This window comes from Octodon degus, unplaced genomic scaffold (genome assembly GCF_000260255.1).
Source record: "Octodon degus isolate 3935 unplaced genomic scaffold, OctDeg1.0 scaffold00029, whole genome shotgun sequence".
In the NCBI taxonomy this organism is placed as follows: domain Eukaryota; kingdom Metazoa; phylum Chordata; class Mammalia; order Rodentia; family Octodontidae; genus Octodon; species Octodon degus.
This window is the reverse complement of record NW_004524605.1, coordinates 16,427,042-16,433,041: the sequence shown is the minus strand read 5'-3', so window position 1 is coordinate 16,433,041 and position 6,000 is coordinate 16,427,042. Positions and strand designations below refer to the sequence as shown.

Here is a 6,000-nt window from a genome sequence, read left to right as displayed (position 1 = left end):
TATATATATATATATATCCTATTTTGTATATACAGATACAAAATGGTCTTTCATTTGTATCTCCTTTTTTGTTTAATTTTGTCAGAGATGGATATTCCATTGCCATTTAAATATTGTAGGTGCATGAATTCAGTAAAATAATCCAATATAGTCCAGTAGTCCATAAAAGTAGATTATCCATAGGACTGGAATATCAGAAGTTGTTGTCTTGAGCCCTTTACAGCTCAGCATATTAGTATGGCTTTACTTTTCATACCTCGTTTTTATGCTTTTCTGCTGGATGATTAAGACCAAGATAGACCAAGACCTATATAACAAGAAATGTAACTTTTGTATCTGACAAGGTCAGTTAAATCCCCTCAGGATTTATCCTGAAACCCTGAATTGCAGTTTATAGATCCTTTGTGAGTGTCAGCCAAGTGGATGAGTCACGGCCATTGTTTGGCCAATTTGCTCTCTGTAAAAGCCTGAGAGAATGTTTTCTCTCCATGTGACTCTCCTTAGGCACACTTTACATCATTGATCACTTTCCTCTGTGGCCTCATAGTCTCCTCATAGTAAATTTGGGACATCACTGAGTTACAGGATGTTACAGTATAGGTTCTCTTAAGTCCTGAGTCCTCACTGACCTTGAAAGGCTGGGGCCAAGATGTTGGCTGTCCTTGTAGCCCTTCTTTTTCTCTAACTTTCACTCTGCAAACTTAAGTTGTTAACCCTCCAGAAGAGAAGCTGAATGATATTATTACCCTATAACATATTGCCTTGCTACTCTCTGCTCACCATGAACTGTTTCTGCTATACCACCTTGCCTTGGAGCCAGCCAATTATAGGCTGAAACCTCTACAAACTATGAGCTAAATAACTCTTCCCTCATTTAACACTGGGTGTTGCATATTTTGTCTCAGCAATGAGAAATATAACTAAGACAGCATTTGGTAGTCCAAGTGGGGCCATTGCTATGACTATACCTGACTGTGTGGCTTAGAAGCCTTTGGGACTTGTCTGTGGGAAGAGTTTGGAAAGGTGTGGAAATTCCATCTGAAAAGGTATAGCTGAAACACCTAAGGCTGTACTGGCTGGGAGATTCTGGTCAGAGCTCAGAAGACCAGAATGCTGATAGAAATCCTGCTGATAAAGACCATGCTCAGGGGGTTTCTGCTAGGAATAAGGACTACACAGGCTATTGGTCCCCAGATTATGTGTGGTATTTAATGGCAGAAAGTTTGTTTGCATGTTGTTCATGTCCAGAGGCTACATGAAACTGAGATTAAGGGTGACAGACTAATCTTGTAGAAGAAATTTCAAGTCAGTCTAATGTTGAGGCAGTGGCATGGCTACTATTGAAGATTTTAGCCAAATTTATGTTGATAAGACCAAAGAGCCAGTAGAATGATTAAAAATTTTGTGAGTCTGGCCAGAAAGAAAACCCCAGCAAGGTTGCAGTCTACAAAGATGGAACAGAACCAAAAATGGGCCAAGTATTTCAGAAAAATACAAGAAAGATGGCTTGAGGACACCAAAAGAACCAGCAGGACTCCAGCCTTTATAGCCTTGCAAAGGAAGACTTTACTTTGAGAAGGTAGCCCCAGAGTATCATGTTCCAGAATGGCAGCAGCCTAGAGAGGTTGTTCCTCAGGATTTCCTTCATAGGCACTCGACCACCACAGCCCAGAGAGAAGTAAGCCTGGCTACTGGCGTAGCTGGTGGCATCCACCTGGTGCTGGTTTTAGGAGCATGCAGACTACAAGAGTTGTGGGGTCAAGAAGTCTTCCACCCAGATTTCAGACATGGCTTGGGAGGCCAGGCATTGTGCCCTGAGAGGGCAATGTGTGAAGATGTGGGTGTGAAGCCAGAGGTGTAGTAGACACCACAGAAGTTTGGAGGATCCAGGAATGCAGGTTAGCTGAGGAAAACAGAGGAGGAAACAGAGCTGGCCCAAGAGGGAATCCGTGGTAGGTACAACCATTGGCAGGGCCAGAGGGTGAAGCTAGTGAAGGGCTTTACAGTTCACATCTTGCCACAGATAGCTGGGGAAGCTGGATATGGAACTATAGGACTTAATGTTTGCCCTCCTGAATTTTGGTCTGGTCTGCATTTTGCTCTGGTCTCATTCCTTTGTATCCTCCTTTTTGTACCTTTTAGAATCATAATGTCTATCTTTTGCTAGTGAACGTTGAGAGTGTTCAACTTCCTTTTCATTTATACAGTTAAGAGTCTGCCTTCAATCTCAAAAGCATCTTTGGACTTGGACTTTTCAGCAGTGCTGAAACTGTCAGAACTTTGGCAACACTTAGAGATGGACTGAATTCCTTTTGTATAAAGGAATATGCATTGGGGGGTCCAAGGGTGGAATGTTATGGCTTAGGCCTAGATCTCCCTACAAAGCCTCATGTGATTCATAGGTAGGGCTTTTTCAGAGATGGATGGATCATGTGTGATGCTGGGATTGGTTCACAGTGCAATGCTAGAATCAAGGACTCTAGGATTAAGAATGTGAGTGCTACCCACCCTAAAGGTAGGTGGCTTAGATAAGATAGCAGGGACAGGAAGAACTGCAGCTGTCCCTTGTTGCTTTGCTACCTTCTGCCCACCGTGAACTGTTTTTCCTCTGCGATGCCCCTCTGCCAGGCCACCCTGCCTTGGAGCCAGCTGATTATGGACTGACACCTCTGGAAACTGTGAACTAAATAAACCTTCGCTCACTTAACTTTGGGTGTTGGGTATTTTGTCTTAGCAATAAGAAAGGTAACTAAGATACCAGGTACACCTGTTTGCCTGTTAGAATGGTGCTATCATGTGACTATAACAAGCGAAATCTGCAGTTGATAACTGACATTGTCTTCCAGGTTTTTGACAAATTCCTCATTTGGGGATTTAGAGGTATTTCTGATTTTACATGGGGCGTGAAACAATAAATATATTTACACAGTGCTACTTTGAATTCAAATGATTCAAATAAGACTATACAGTTACCATTTCACAGATAAGGAAACAAGGTGAAAAGAGGTTAAATAACTTGCATAAAAGCAAGTTATTGTTGAGCAGCTAGAAAATGACTCTTGACCACCAGACTGGCTCTGTGATCTCTCAGGCTAGACCTGTGTCAGATGATTAGGGTCAGCTTGAATATCCATCGAGGCCTGACCAGAAGTGACTCTACAGAAAGCTTCATGCTACTCCAAAACATCTCCTTCATGACCTTCAAAGTTGAGGATTCATCGTTTCTCAATTCCTGGATCTGCAAGTGTGGCTCTTTCTATACCACTGTGAGGGCTCATGTAGTCCCCTAGTTTTCTTCCCCTACCTCCCATCTGGTCCTGGGTGCTCTTTGGGGAATGGGGTGTACAGAAAAAAGGAGCACAAGTCCTGCCCTGGCCACACGAGTGGACCTATCCAGTGTCAGTCTAGCGGCACAGTTATAGGACTTAGACTGGACAAAGCAGCAACCACATCTCTTCTCCTCCAGATTCCCGATGTCTGCCTCAGAAATGATGACAATGAACCACACCTTCAGTAGGCATCCAAGCTCTACACTGTGGCACCTAGCACACACACACACACACACACACACACACACACACACTTACACACATTGCACACACTATGTCTCATTTGCCCCCAGCCCTTGATGACATAAGCACCATCTCATTGATCCATTTATCTTTGTATTACTTGGCACAAATGAACCAGAAGTCTCAAAGGTGTAGGGCAAAGGCAGTGCCTCATCCTTGCCCCAGAACAGAAGGAGCAGTGTAGGTACAAAGGCCAAACTTCTCTAAGACCTTCTTCAGGTAGAAGTTGGCAGAAATACAACTCAAACAAACGTAAGTGAAACCACTTAATGCTTTTACATTTCTGGCCATATGTCAGACTTTTTGCTAGGAGCATTAATCCTCATAATCTTCTCTAATTTTAGAGAATAAAGAAGCCAAGGGAAAGAGGATATGTAACTTGTAAAACATCTTGGTCTGTTTTCTGTTACTATAACAAAATACCTGAGACTACTTTATAAAGAATAGAGGTTTAAGCCTATTTTGATGGTGCACATCTGTAATGCCAGAACTCTGGTAGGCTGAGGTCATTTGAGCCCAGACTGACCAATGTAGTGAATTAGTGAGATCCTGTCTCAGAATATAAAGGTGGGGGGAACTGAGGACATTGCTCAGAGAGAAGGTTCTGAGTTCAAGCTCCAGTATGACAAAGAATAGAGGCTTGTGTAGCTCATGGTTTTAGGGGCTAGGAAGTCCAGGAGTGCGGCACCAGTCTCTGGTGAGGGTTTCTCCTTGCGTTATAATATGTAGAGAGCATCACCTGGTGAGAAAGAGCAAGAAGGCTAGCCTGGGCTGCTCTCTCTTCTTATGAAGCCACTAAGGCCGTCATGGGGCCCCATCCTCATGACCTCATCTAATTACCTCCCAGAGGTCTCACCTCCAACTGCCACTAGTATATGAATTTGAGGATTAAGTGTTCAACAGATGACCTTTTAAAGGACACAAGCCATGACAAGCACACCCAGCTAATCTGTGGGATGTGAACTCGGGCAGCTGTGTTGAATGAGTCTGGTGGCCACTGCAAGACTTTGGACCACTTGGAATATGGCCAGACTGAACTGAGAAGTGCTGCAAGTGTGACTACACCACTGGGCCCCACAGGCTTAGCGTCACTTACAGAACATAAAATGTCACAATAATAATTTTTGTAATGATTGTACGTTAAAGTCATGATATTTAGCATGTACAATATCAGGCTAAGTAACACACTGGAATTCATTTTGCCTTCTTTTTATGTTTAATGCATTGGTGAGATCCTCTGAAATGACTTGTGTCATTTCCCTAGTGGCCTGTGGCGTTTGAACACCCTCCCCCACCACCTTGACCTGCCACGTGGAGGCTGTCCCTCTGGAGAAGCTGGAACCTGGAATTCAAGCACACTCTGGCCCCTTCCCTCCCCCTCACATCCTGAACAGCAGCTGTATCCTTCTCCCTCTCTGCAGTCCCTGGTCTCCACGTTGCATGGAACAGCTGCCACGGCTATGGGCTGTGGGCGGGTACAAAGCTTGATGGCTTTGGCTTGGAGGCAGCTGACACTCAGCCCTAGGCTTCCTGGGGCCCAGTGGGTGGGTCCTACTGCCCACCACATTACATGCCATGCTTGCTGACTTGAAAGCACTTGGGTGGATATATCAGAAGTTCCGATTGTGCAGCTTTCACTCCAAGGCCAACCTGCTGTGTGTTTGCAGGAATGCCTGCTGAGACAGCCTGCAAGATCCTGGCTCCTGAACCCTCTTTGGGTCAGAATTTCTCCTTGGACCTCTTTTTCTTTTGCTTTCAGCAGAGCCAAAAATAGGGAGAGAGGAAGAAAGAAAATAGCTGATCAGTGTTTCCCCCTGGAGGCCTGCGGCATGAGGGCTCTAGGACTTTTAATACTTTGTTATTTACTCTCTGGATACGGAATGGTTTCCATATACACCCCCATCTTGGAATCCCAGGAAAGGGGGCCCCACGAGGGTACTGTGTGGGGCTGCAGCTGGCCCTTCGCCTCCAGTCCTCCATCTCCTTAGCTTTTCAGAGAAACTGGAGAGGGCTGCTTCCAATTTGTTTCTTGGAATTTGGAGAGGGCAGGGTGTTTTCCATTATAGAATTCTTACTCCCATTAAAGTGGGTTTTCAGCAAGCTTCATCGGTGAGCAAGCTCTGTCTTGTCCTGACTAGCAGACTTGTCACTTTTTACTCCAAATAGAATAGTCCTGTTGGGTCAGGTTCAGATGTCCTCTTCCACCAGGGTGAGGTGTCCTCCTGAAACCCTCCAGGAGCTCCTGGGGAGGCCAGCACTGTGACCCCTTGGCTCACCTGCATTCCAGTTTTGGACAGGGCTGTAACTTCGATGTTTTGCTTTCACATTCATCATGTTAAATCTCAGAACAGTCTGGTAAGATAAGTGTTCTTATCCTCATTTTACAGGTGAGGAAGCCAAGTCCAGTTCTAATGCAATGTCACAGTCC

The 6,000-nt window shown here is 44.8% G+C and overlaps 1 protein-coding gene across 2 annotated transcripts in view; it reads left to right on the top strand.

Moving 5' to 3' along the window:
• C1qtnf2 (C1q and TNF related 2) overlaps nt 1-6,000 on the top strand; it is a 28,978-nt gene that overhangs the window by 5,386 nt on the left and 17,592 nt on the right. Inside the window, exon 2 of one of the 2 annotated variants that reach the window (XM_023713198.1) lies at nt 4,837-4,971. The exons of the other annotated variant lie outside the window; for it this stretch is intronic. The gene's annotated coding sequence lies outside the window, so the exon portion shown is untranslated. The remainder of the gene's footprint in view (nt 1-4,836; nt 4,972-6,000) is intronic. 2 annotated transcript variants of the gene reach the window in all.